The following is a 13,575-nucleotide window of genomic DNA, read 5'->3' as shown; positions in this document are numbered from 1 at the left end:
AGAGCTCTATCTAGGGTGAGTGACAAACAATAAGCTACCACGACAACTCTACTGAGAGTGAACGTGTAATATTAGAATGGAACCATTGGGCTGAAGAGAGACACAAAAAGCTGGAGTAACACAGTGGGTCAGACAGCATCTTGGGTGTAAAGGAACAGGTGACGTATCGGGTTGAGACCCTTCTTCAGACGGTTTATTGAACCTGTTGTGTACTCCTCATTTTACCAAGGGCCTGACTCTAATCGATAAACACCGACACAGCATGATGGATCCAGAGTGCGAGGGGATTACGAGCTGGATCATCAACTCAAGCCATGAGTTGTAGCATGTCCCAGTGTTGTGGAGCTGGGGTCGGGTGTCCTGTACACCAGGGGAGTGACACTGTTGAGACCTGGACATTTAGCCAGTTCATGCTCCATGTAAACACAGCTCATTGTTCTCAACAAAGAGCCTGCACATCTCCTGTGTAATTGCTGCCGGGATGACCCCGAGCTTCTGGCAAAAATCACTGCATCAATGTTGATTGCTAATTCAGTTACAGTTCATACACAGACACTGATGGGTAAATGTAACACTCCAATCCCTCCATAGACACACAAAATGCTGCAGTAACTCAGCGGGACAGGCAGCATCTCTGGGGAGAAGGAATGGGTGACGTTTCGGGTCGAGACCCTTCGTCAGATAGACCTTGCTTTCTCCTTCCCCTTCCCAGTTCTCAAACTAATCTTACTGTCTCCACCTACATTCTATCCCCTCCCGACATCAGTCTGAAGAAGGGTCTCGACCCGAAACGTCACCCATTCCTTCTCTCCAGAGATGAGCCCGTCCCGCTGAGTTACTCCAGTTTTTTGTGTCTATCTTATATTCCGCCAGGTGCCGATTATATAAAACAGGTGCTGGGATGATGTTGGTTGTTGTGTCTCAGCTCAGTCGGCCCGTTCCCCTGTTCCCTTGACAGCACCTTCACACGGCTTGCAGCCCTCGAGGGTTTTTAGTCGAATGTAGTGCTGGACACACTGGAGTGCAATGGCATCCACATCTACATCAAACCTATTTGCAAACAGATGGTGCTGCTGAAGAATCCAGTTGAGGTCACCGGCTCCATAAATACAGACCGACCTACGATGGGAGCCGGTGCACGGAGGGTAGGGTCTGCCTCTCGTTACATCGCCCTCCAAATATTTCCACTTGACCAGCCTCACCACCGACCTCATGTCACTCACATCGTACCGGGCATGTGAAGGATCTGAACCAGGAGCGCCAGGCACCCACTGCAGAGTGGCCCAGAACAACTCATCGGGGCTGTAAGTATCTTTTGACCATTCCATTAAATGCTTTGCCATTGGGTGTTTGAAGATGTGTTCAACAAATGGTCTGCTGACCACGGTGTAGACACTGGCCGACAATATGGAGGTTTCTTCATCGTATCGGTCTTCACCATTTTCCCATCGATCACGTCAAAGTGGTATTTCCAGCGCTGCTGCTTCTTCCCTGAAGCTCCTGCAGTTTCCCCATTCAGCTCCTGCAGTTTGTGGACAATCTCCAGGTTAGTTTTGATGGGGAAGTCCATGCCACAGATGTTGATGTGGTACTTCCAGGTTAGATGTCTCGTCAGGAGCTCCTTCATGCAATTCAGGTCAGCCTAAACCCTGGACAACATTCTCCAATCTCCCTGCAAGGAAAACGTTGGGCAAGCAGGATGCAATGCTGCCAATCGCAGCTTTGAAACGAGTGGGTGGTTTTTTGTCAACATGTACACAGTAAATATTCTGTGGTGCGAAGATTGTTCTCAACAGTCGTTCGAACTGGTCAGCTCGCTCATGAATAACGATGGACTATGCGATGGGAAATTGCTTCTCATTTACACTGAGAGGAAATGTGATGTATTTTCTCTGTCTCATGAAAGCCTCGCAATTGCTTGTAAGGTTAATAAAGAGTCCGTGTGCCTGGTGGCTTTCCGCTGCGCCTTTAACAATTGGCTTCTCTTGATTCCGTTGGTTTCTCCTCGCAAAACAGCCGTACAGTTGACATCGTCGAGAGATTCTGTAGCAATCTCCAGCTCCGAGCACCATTTGTTACAAGGACCAGTGGTGCGAAGGTCACCAATTCTCAAAGAACTTTGGAATTTCACAGGAAAGCAAACTTGAACGTTAGATGAAAGGCCCATTCTCATAAAGAACTCCAGTAATGAAAAGGTGACACAGCTCAAACTCAGGATTAAACAGGATTGCCCTAGAAATCGTTTATATTTCCTCGTCATGATGAAACAGACAACAAACTTCAACAAGTTGTAAATTGATGACTTTGATTACTGATTCAATGCTCCTCTAGACAACAAATTGGCTCCACAGAAGGAAGCAGAGGGTGGTGGTGGAAGGTTGCTTCCCGGACTGGCCTGTGACTAGTGGTGTACCTCAGGGTTCAGTGCTGGCTCCATTACTGTTTGTCATCTACATCCATGATTTGGATGAGAACATACAGGACAAGGTTAGCAAGTTTGCTGATGATACAAAAGTGGGTGGTTTTGCAAATAGTAAGGATGATTGTGAAAAATTGCAGCAGGATGTTGATCGATTGGCCGGGTGGGCTGAGGAATGGTTGATGGAATTTAATACAGAGAAATGTGAGGTTGCATTTTGGAAAGTCTAACATGGGCAGGACCTACACAGTGAATGAAAGGGCTCTGGGGGAGTGTTGTAGAGCAGAGGGATCTAGGAGTGCAGGTTAATGGTTCCTTAAAGGTGGAGTCACAGGTAGATAAGGTGGTCAAAAAGACTTTTGGCACATTGGCCTTAATCAGTCAGAGTATTGAGTATAGAAGTTGGTTGGTCATGTAGCAGTTGTATAAGACGTTAGTGAGGCCACATTTGGAATATTGGGTTCAGTTCTGGGCACCATGATGCAGGAAAGATTTTGTCAAGCTGGAAAGGGTACAGAGAATTTACGAGGATGTTGCCAGGTCTAGAGGGACCTGAGATGCTGCCTGTCCCGCTGACTTGCTCCAGCATTTCAAGGCTTCAAGGCCAGTTTATTGTCACAATTAAGGTACAGTGAAATTCCAATTACCATACAGCCATACAAAAAAAAGCAACAAAACACACAACTCCATGAAAGTTAACATAAACATCCACCACAGCGGATTCCCCACGTTCCTCACTGTGATGGAAGGCAACACAAATCCTGTCTACTCCCTCTTATATTCTCCTGTGGTCGGGGCAGTCGAACATGTTGTGTCTATCTTTGGTTTAAACCAGCATCTGCAGTTCCTGCATACACTTGCTATTAAACACTACAACCAATTATAGAAACTTACAAAATTCTCAAGGGGTTGGACAGGCTAGATGCAGGAAGATTGTTCCCGATGTTGGGGAAGTCCAGAACAAGGGGTCACAGTTTAAGGATAAGGGGGAAATCTTTTAGGACCGAGATGAGAAAATCATTTTTCACACAGTGAGTGGTGAATCTCTGGAATTCTCTGCCACAGAAGGTAGTATATATTTAAGAGGGAGTTAGATGTGGCCCTTGTGGCTAAAGGGATCAGGGGGTATGGAGAGAAGGCAGGTCCAGGATACTGAGTTGGATGATCAGCCATGATCATATTGAATGGCGGTGCAGGCTCGAAGGGCCGAATGGCCTACTCCTGCACCTATTTTCTATGTTTCTAAACTCCAGCTACATAGACTTGGAGACATTATTTCTGACTGCACTTTTGTTTTTACAAGAGTATTATATTTACATATCTGTTGGCCTGCTGCAGGCCATTCTTCTATCTGAGACACATGATAATAAAACACTTTTAACTCTTGAGATGAGAGGATCTGTTAATTCCTCTTCCTCTCTGACTCAACTCCACAAAGTGCTTGTTGTAGCTTCCAGTTCCTGCGCTTTTGTCAGAACTTCTACAGATTCTTTCAACTGCAAATATAAACCTTAAATACTAGATATGTTAAACACACTTCCATGGTGTTATAACTACCCAAAGTGCAGAATCTGGCTTTTAACTGGCTAATAAGCGATTATTATCGAGTCTGCCGTGCATGCTCAAAGGACCAAATGGCCTCCTCCTGCACCTATTCTCTATGTTTATTAATTCGTTATATGAATCTGTCAAAGTGCCAATGTGAACTTTCTTGGAAACCCAAGTCATGAACTGAGACATAAATATTACGACCGCAACTCCATCATCAAATGTTTAAGATATGACTAACTTTGAGCCCATCTATTTGAGCTCCAGTACACTGATTCGCGTTAAATGTGAGCGGTTTTTAATGTGAACAGATACTCACTTTAGTTTGTAAACCCAAATCATAAAGACAACGCTCCCCGCCCGGAGTTCCCCTTTGCAAGAAGCAGCAAGCGGGCAGACAGGCAGGCAGTCGCTGCTCAACAGATGCCAGCCGACCCCATCAACACACTGAGCGCAGCGCAGAGCAGACCACACGCCATTGTGAATGGTGAATGAATGGACCGCTGCAGTGTCAATCAGCCAGGGGTGTGTTACATCGACTTGTCTGAGCCGGGACTCGAACAGTGGGGAGCAAAGATCCTGATCTTTGGTGGGGAGCGGAGTACACGGGTAGACACAGAAAACTGGAGTAACTCAGCGCGACAGACAGGCAGCATCTGTGGAGAGAAAGAATGGGTGACGTTTCTTCAGGAGAGTGAGGGCGTTTCATTAAATATATATATTTATTTACATGAGTTACATGGTTCATAATTCAGTATTTACAATTTTACATAAAATTAACATGTTGATAAAAAAAATATGCACCACTGGTCTAAGTTTTCAGGTGGGGGGGGGGGGGGGAGGATTTAATGGGAACCTGAGAGGGTGGTGGGTGTATGGAACGAGCTGCCGGATGAGGGAGTTGAGGCAGGGACTATCACAAAGTTTAAGATATATTATGGACAGGTACATGGATAGGACAGGTTTAGAGGGGTATGGGCCAAACGCGGGCAGGTGGGACATGATGGGACATGTTGGCCAGTCTGGGCAAGTTGGGCCGAAGGGCCTGTTTCCATGCTGTATCACTCTATGACTCTATGGTCCCAGAAGACATCCAGAGAGCAGTGGACACCAAGCATTCACATCATAGAAACATAGAAATATAGGTGCAGGAGTAGACCATTCGGCCCTTTGAGGTAGCACCGCCATTCAATATGATCATGTCTGATCATCCAAAATCAGTACCCCATTCGGGCTTTCTCCCCATATCCCTTGATTCCGTTAGCCCTAAGAGCTAAATCTAACTCCGTTCCAGAGAGCCAGTGGACACAGCGGGTTCATATCATCCAGAGCACCAGCGTGTTCCAGCTCCAGGGCATGGAGGTTTCTCTGGGAGACTGCGGGCACTGGGCTGTACCCATGGCACCACAATGTTGCAGCGCACCCACCAACCCAGGCGTCTCCTGCTGCCCGTCTGTGCCAGGCCACGTGGACCCCACACAACTGGACATGGAACTTGTCCTCCTCGATCCTCACCGTCAACCTAAGAAATGCATTAAAAAAAATAACATGTTAACGAGCAGTTTCTGAAACTGATGCTGATCTCCATAAGATACATGTTCATAAGTTATAGGAGCAGAATTAGCCCATCAAGTCTACTCCGCCATTCAATCATGGCTGATCTATCTTCCCCTCTCAACCCCATTCTCCTGTCATCTCCCCATAACCCCTGACCCCCGTGCTAATCAATGCAGATCATGATATAGGAGCAGACATCAGCCATCGGCCCATTTGAGTCGACTCCGCCATTTAATAATTTCTGATGTATCTTTCCCTCTCAACCCCATTCTCCTGCCTTCTCCCCATGATCTTTGACACCCTTACTAATCAAAAACCTATCAATCTCCACTTACAAACGAGCCATTGACTTGGCCTCCACTGCTATAAGTGGCAATGAATTCCACAGATTCACCACCCTGTGAATAAATACATTCCTCCTCACTCTCCATTCCAAAAGTACGTCCTTTAATTCTGAGGCTGTGCCCTCGGGTTCTAGACTCTCCCACTAGTGGGAACATTATCTCCACATCCACTCTACCCAGGCCTTTCACAATTCGGTAAGTTTCAATGAGTTTCCCCCTCATCCTTCTAAACTTTAGTGAGTACAGGCCCAGATCAATTAAATGCAGTTTTTGGGCTCTCCATATTTCAAAGCGATTGTATTTTTTTTTCATCAACAAGGTAATGCAAGCACGATCTGTACCTCTTTGCAAAAATAGTTCTGTAAAAACTGTTGGCTATGAAAAGCAGGTGTTACACTGAGAGGGTGGTCTGTATGTAGAATGAGGTGCCAGACCAACAGGTTGAAGCTGGGGCAATAACACGTACATATCTCTGGACAGGTACAGAGATAGGGAAAGATTAGAGGGACATGGGTCAAATGTGGGGTCCTGAGACCAGAGTACAGGGGCATTTTGGTTAGCAGGGACAAGTTGGGCTGAAGGGCTTGATTTTATGCTGCATGACTCTATGACTCATCAATCGATCAGTGGATATTTTTAAGGCAGAGATAGATAGATTCTTGATTAGTACGAGTGTCAGGGGTTATGGGGAGAAGCCGGGAGAATGGGGTTAGGAGGGAGAGATAGATCAGCCATGATTGAACAAAGTGGTAGACGATGGGCCGAATGGCCTAATGTGCTCCGATCACTCATGAACATGATTATGATTAGAATACATGAAATAATATGTAGGAAGGAACTGTAGATGCTGGTTTATACCGAATATAGACACAATATGCTGTAGTAACTCAGCGGATCAGCCAGCATCTCTGGAGAAAAATAGGTAACGTTTCAGGTTGAGACCCCTTCTTCAGATAGTAGACATGAAATTCTGTTTCACTTTACTCAAAACCTTAAGTTTTTAATGAGTTCTCCAGTGGAGTCTTTATTGCTCTCAACATAAGTCCTGGAAATAAACTCAGACAATAGCATGGGTTGAGGCTTTGGGGAGAGGCATGAGGTTACAATTGAAAGGTACACACAATGGCTGAGTGAATAGTGCAGCCTCAGTCCTGAACGCTCTTCTTTATGGAATGGCATCTGGAATTAATTAGCAGACAATGTGAAACCATCGACTGCAGTAAAACAAAACTGTATTCCTAATCTGGAAGATCAAAGGTACACTCTGGGAGTATCAGCATCTCGTGTTTAGTTAGAATCACATCTCATTTCCCACGCTCTTCTCTTACAATCCCCGCTCCACAAGAGCAGGTTTGTACTAATGACCCCAACGTTGCTGGGAGTTACACCAGGGACACTTTGTGTAGGAAGGAACTGGTTTAAAACCCGAAGATAGACACAAAAAGCTGGAGTAACTCAGCGGGGCAGGCAGCATCGCTGGAGAGAAGGAATGGATGACATTTCAGTCTGAAGAAGGGTCTCGACCTAAAATATCACCCATTCCTCCTCTCCAGAGAAACCTTCGTTCCTGTCCACAATGGACATGAGGGAGGCGAGACTTTCATCCCAACACACCTACCTCATCTTCAACAGCGCTGGCCTTTAACATTTGTAATAAGTATTTTTTTTGTTTTGCTGGAAATGATAATAAGAGCATCCGTCTCGAGTTTACTGCCTCCGTGGGTTGGTCAAATGTCAGGTGGACTACAAGGTGTCGTGGGAGATTGAGATGTAAAACACTGGATCAGTGACTGGAGCAGACGTGCAGCCAACCTCACCCTCAGGTGAGTGTCCCAGTTTGCTTTGGTCCACATGTGGAAGCACTGAAGTGGAAACAGTCTGATTGGAAGCCACCGTGAAATCAGCCATTGCGTTACTGACAGCTCTGTCTCTGTAAACAAGACCTTTATTCATGGTATCCAGAGCAGTAACTGCACTGATTGCTGTAGGAATATCGGTACGTGCAAATGCGTTTTGAGAAAGCTAAACAAGAGCTGCCTTATACGATGCTTGGGCATTCTCTTTGCTCACATCTCTATCTCGTTCAGGTTGAATTAGACTCATAGAATAGTAAGATTAAACGAGTACTTACCAGTACGAAGTTTGATCTGTATTTTATGAGGAGTTACGATGAGGGATTACGTGAAGAACCCACCCAGCGCGCAGGCGCGGCATACTTCCAAGCAGCGGTGTGGAATCACAGATAGACACTAGTTGAAGTAAAGATAGTGAAGACCAACGAGACATTAGTCCGAATTTGATCTATATAATGAGGGTGGGAGCGGAGGGCACGTAATCCCTCATCGTAACTCCTCATAAAATACAGATCAAACTTCGTACTGGTAAGTACTCGTTTAATCTTACTATTTTACTTCGGAGTCACGTGAGTGACTACGTGAAGACTTCAAAGGTCTGTGATTTCAAACCGTGTAACAGTTATATCACTCACTGCCGAAAGATCATCGAGGGAGGAAGTGGTAGCTAGAGACCAACAAGTTTGTTTAGTTATAAAAGAAATATTTATTAACTATAACAAAAACAAAATAGCTCCCATGGGCTTTAAATCATAACTTTGCGGTTTTTAAAAACGGTATCCGCAAAGACGTCCTGTTCCATCAGCGGTTTGTTGTAAAATCGTTGGAATGTCGATTCCCTTGACCATCCCGCTGCTCTGAGGATGTGGTCGAGGGGAACCTGCATCCTATCCGCCGCTGAGGTGGACGCTGCCCTGGTTGAATGGGATTTAAAAACATTTGTGTTAATCCCTGCCATGCTGAGGACCTGTTTCAACAATCTGGATAATGTTTGGCTGGTTACCCGTCCAAAAGGCTTTCTGTGGCTAACCCATAAGGCTTTCTCTCTCCCTCTTAGCGTTTGGGTTGTGTCTAGATAATGATGAAGGTGGGTCACCACACACAGCCTAGGTTCTGGGGGTAAGCCCGGAAGATCAACGGGGAGTTTGTTTGATGTACCTGGTCTACTTTGTTTTACCAACCCCGGCATGGTGAAAGTAATGGTATCTGGGGTGGTCACCATGTAGTTCAGATTTAGCTGATGGAGCGACTGAACCCTTTTGAGCTGAGACAAGCGCCATGAGCATGAGGGTTTTTGTAAGTGGCCTGTTCCAGGGAAGGGATCCCACCGGAGGCCAACCTCGAAGGTGTGTGAGAACTACACTCACATCCCACATGTGAGTGTATCTAGGTGTAGGGGGTTTGGTATTAAGATCCCCTTAAGGAATCTGATGACTAGAGGGTGGGATCCCACACTATGCTGTTCTATCGGCATGAGGTATGCGGACAGTGCGCTCCGAGCCGTATTGATGGCACTGTAGCTCATCTTGAGATCATGGTGCAGGTGGGCCCAGGAACTCCAGCACATCCGAGATCGAAGTCGTCTTGTAGGATGTCCCTGCGTCCAGACAGTACTGTTCCCATTTCCTGATGAAGGTCAGGTACTGTTTTCTTGGTGGAAACTCGCAGGGATGCCGACATGGTGGTGATTGTTCTGTCTGATAACCCCAATCCCCGGTAAGGCCTGTTCAAAATCTGGAAACCAGGAGTTTCAATTTTTGGTGGCATGGATGGCTAATGCCAGTTACCGGGTGAGTCAATAATTGGGGGTGGTGTTGAAGGACCATTGGTGTCTCTACCACCATGTCGTGGAACATTGGGAACCATGGATGGGTAGGCCAGGCGGGCACGACCAGAATTCCAGAGGCTGAGTCTGCCTGAATTTTCTGGAGAGTACCCGACTGATGAGGCAGAAGGGAGGGAAAGCATAGAAAAAAAAATTCCCCCAGTCCCAGCGGAAGGCATCTACCCGCTGCTGCCTCTGGGTCTGGTTCCCAAGCCACATACATGGGTAGTTGGTGATTTAACCTAGACAAACAAATCTATATCTGGCGTACCATATTGCTTGATAATTTTAGCAAATAATTTTGGGTCCAACATCCATTCGATGTTGTCGTTGAATTTTTCGTGACCTGGTGTCCGCCACTAAATTTAGCTTGCCTGGTAAATAGGCAGCTGATAGCCAAATATGTCTCTCGACACACCATTGCCAGATTATATAGCAGTTAATTTGTCGCATGATACTGATTTAATGCCACCCATGTGCTGGATATAAGATACTGCCGTAGTGTTGTCGATCATAATTCTAACATGCACGTGCCGCATACCAGATGCATATGCTTTTAGCCCATAAAAGGCGGCGAGCATTTCCAAAAAGTTAATGCCCAGTGATTGTAGTAGCGATGCCTCTGAGTTAGTCCATCTGCCACCTGTGCTGTCTATGGAGTTTTAGTAGCTCCCCAGCCCCTAAAGCACTGGCATCCGTTGCAAATGGTTATGTTAGGATTGGTTACGGTGATAGGACTGTGACTGTGTGCAATATTGTCAACCCCACCACTTGAAGTTCTGATTTGGCTTCAGCGGGTAAATCCATTTTGCGATCATAATGCCCCCTATGAAGGCGTAATGCACGAGTCCTTGCTCTTTGTAGATTTTGATAATGCAAGGGCCCATGTTGGGCAGCCGGAAATGCTGCTACTATAGAGCCAATAACTCTGGCTACATGCCGTATTCTAGGTTGCGGTGTAGCAATTAAATGGCTACAAGCTTCAATGAGTGAAACTGTTTTGTTTCTGGGCAGAGTGACAGTCATGTGAATCGTGTCAATAGTGAAGCCTAAGTAATCCATGTTAGTAGTAGGCTCCAATATTGATTTATCTGGGTGAAGGATAAAACCCAAAGTTTCAAGGAGTTGTTTAGTGGCTAACACTCCTGCGACAGCTTGTTCTTTATGAATGGGTACCAAATAGTAAGCATCTTTGATATCTATGCTTGCCATGTAGTATCCCTTGGAGATCAGTTGTCTGGCAGTGACAAATGTCTCCATTTTGAAATGTTGATACTCAACAGACTGATTGAGTGATGTCAGATCAATAATAATGCGACATCCACCATCTTTTTTGGTTTTGAGAAAAATATTTGATACAAATTCTTGCGGCTCGTGTGTGGTCATTTCTATGATGCCTTTAGCCACGAGCCGATCAAGTTCAGCTTGTCCTTCTACCTTCTCAACTGCCGAGGGAAGGAACACCCTTTGGGGCATGTGCTGAACTGGCGGTTCTACGCCTGGTTTGAACTCAATCTTGTATCCACTAATACTGTTGAGTATAAACTGATTGTTAGTAAGGGAGCACCAAACATGCTTGAAGAACCTCAAACGTCCCCCTGTTAATACTACACCCTTTGTCTGTGTATGATGACAGGAACCAGACCAACCTACCTCCATGTTCACTTGTGGGGTCGTTTCCGGTGGGTCTGGCCCAAGGTTGTCCGTGTTGGTGCTGCGGTGGGGCGGCGCATCTTCCCACGGCTCCGCCCTGGGCCCCGCTCTAAAAAAGAGCACTGGGGGTAGTGGGAGGCGGTCACCAGGCTTTCACCAGCTCGGTATCTGCTGGTGGCTGCCGAGGCGTGCGGCCAACTGGGTGTCTTCACCCTGCTCGGTCCTGGCCCTGCCCTCATGAAGCCTACTGGTTTTGCCGCCTCTTCCAACTCCTTGAGCCTTTTGCCAGATCCGCACCAAATAGCAGCGCCTGTCGTTCGGGCGCGCTGGAGCTTTACAGAGGCCGGCATATGTTGGGTTGAGGGCAGGCCTGATGTTTTGTCCCGCCGTAGGTTGTTTAGCTCATACGTGGTGCTGCACATCAGTGCGAGGGCATCCTGCTGGGGTATGGGTCAGGTCTTCATCCCCAACGGACCGAGCAAAGGCGGTGACGGCTGCTGAGTGGAGCTTCAGGACTCGCTGCATTTTGACTTCCTGAGCCCTTATGTGCTGCCCCAGCTGGTTCCAGATCTGCCCATTTACCGTCTTGACCCTCAGCGCCTCGCAATTTTCGGGCGCGCGCGTGTAGTTTGTCAAGGGCCTGCTGGACAGCCTTGTCCTGCAGCGGGTTGTTGGACAGCCTGTTTATAGTTGCCGCCATTCTGGGTGGCAACACCATCCCAGTTGTTGGTGGGTGCCGCATATCGGCCCACTACACCCAGTAGCTCTTCTTCCGGCACGCCCGGCATGCTGACGATATCCTCCGCCCTGCCTTGGGATAGGCCAGCCCCAGTCCTGGCCTCCCTTACTGCCCTCGAACATAGAGGGTACAGAAGGGTGTGGAGAGGAGGAGGCCCAAAGCCCGTCCTCCTGGGAGATGCCGCATCTCCTCATTAATCATACGCTCGAGGAGCTGCCTCATGCAGCTTATCCGAGCGTCTCCCCTTTTCGGTGGGGGAGAGTGTTCCCGTTCCTCCGATTCATCGGAGGACACCGGCCGGTCGGTTTTCTGTGTCGCCTTCCTCCCTGTGCGGGGCGTTGAAATCTGCAGCACTGGGGGCGGCTCGGTGTCGGGTGAGCGGGAGCGTTGAAAAGGCTCCTCCGCTGTGAGAGGCTGCCGTCCCGCTATGGACCCGTCCTCGGGTGGAGTAGGGCAGGCAGTCCTCCTGGCTGGTCGCTTGCGAGAGGCCATTATTCTCTCTAGCGCGACTCTGTAACAAAAAAGGCACTTACCTGAGGTCTCGTCTTTATGCTGCAGCTGGAGAGCCTGGCTCCAGCTGCTGCCGCTGTTGCACTGCTGACGTAATGCCGCGCCTGCGCGCTGGGTGGGTTCTTCACGTAGTCACTCACGTGACTCCGAAGTAAAATCATAGTCATAGAGCGATACAGTGTGGAGACAAGAAATAAAACCCATAAATGTATCTGTGGTACACCTCATTTAACTCCGTTATAGAGTCTTACAGTGTGGAAACAGGCCACACCGGCCAACATGTGCCAGCTGCACTAGTCCCACCTGCCTGCGTTTGGTCCATCTATCTACTGTATATAACTAAAAGTCTCATCTTGACCACTTCCTGTCTACACTGTATATTGATTTTAGAAAAAACGCTACCATATATCGCTATGATTTTTGGCCATCTTACTCACAGTCCTCCTCCACTGAGGCAGCCCTGAGGATTGAGATAAACTCTCTCTTGTTGGAGATGATTGGTTGCTACCTGAGTGGCATTAGTGAAACGTTCCATTTCATAAGGTCATAAGTGATAGGAGCAGAATTCGGCCATTCGGCCCATCAAGTCTACTTTGACATTCAATCATGGCTGATCTATCTCTCCCTCCTAACCCCATTCTCCCGCCTTCTCCCCATAACCCGACGCTTGTACTAATCAAGATTCTATCTATCTCTGCTGTAAAGATATCCACTGACCTGGCCTGATTTACGAGTCTGTGTCTTGTTTTCGCTGTAACTGCTGCTGAGTCTTCAGTTCTATCGGGTCCCAGAGCCCTTCCTGCATCCAGGTAACTCACCTGTGCTCAGGTAAAGCAAGTCGGATTGGCTTCAGGTATGGTGTGGAGCTCAGAGGAACGTGAAAGCAGTCATCTAGAGAGAGTTTTCAAGAGAGAGTTAGATTTAACACTTGAGGTTAAAGGAATCAAGGGATATGGGGAGAAAGCAGGAACAGGGTACTGATTCTGGATGATCAGCCATGATCATATTGAATGAATGCGCTGTCTTGAAGGGCTGAATGGCCTCCTCCTGTCCCTAGTGTCTATGTTTTCTATCTACTTCGCTCCTCTGGCTGACAATGGTGGTAAATGGTTCAGGCCTATGTTTAC

General features: G+C 47.3%; 1 pseudogene; it reads right to left on the bottom strand.

Moving 5' to 3' along the window:
* Nucleotides 1-80: 80 nt before the first annotated feature.
* LOC129710966 (beta-1,3-galactosyl-O-glycosyl-glycoprotein beta-1,6-N-acetylglucosaminyltransferase-like) overlaps nt 81-13,575 on the bottom strand; it is a 47,438-nt pseudogene continuing 33,943 nt past the window's right edge.

This window comes from Leucoraja erinacea, chromosome 29 (assembly GCF_028641065.1).
Source record: "Leucoraja erinacea ecotype New England chromosome 29, Leri_hhj_1, whole genome shotgun sequence".
NCBI classification, from domain to species: Eukaryota; Metazoa; Chordata; class Chondrichthyes; order Rajiformes; family Rajidae; genus Leucoraja; species Leucoraja erinaceus.
Note: the sequence above shows the minus strand (reverse complement) of the source record. Positions and strands in the feature narration are given on the sequence as shown.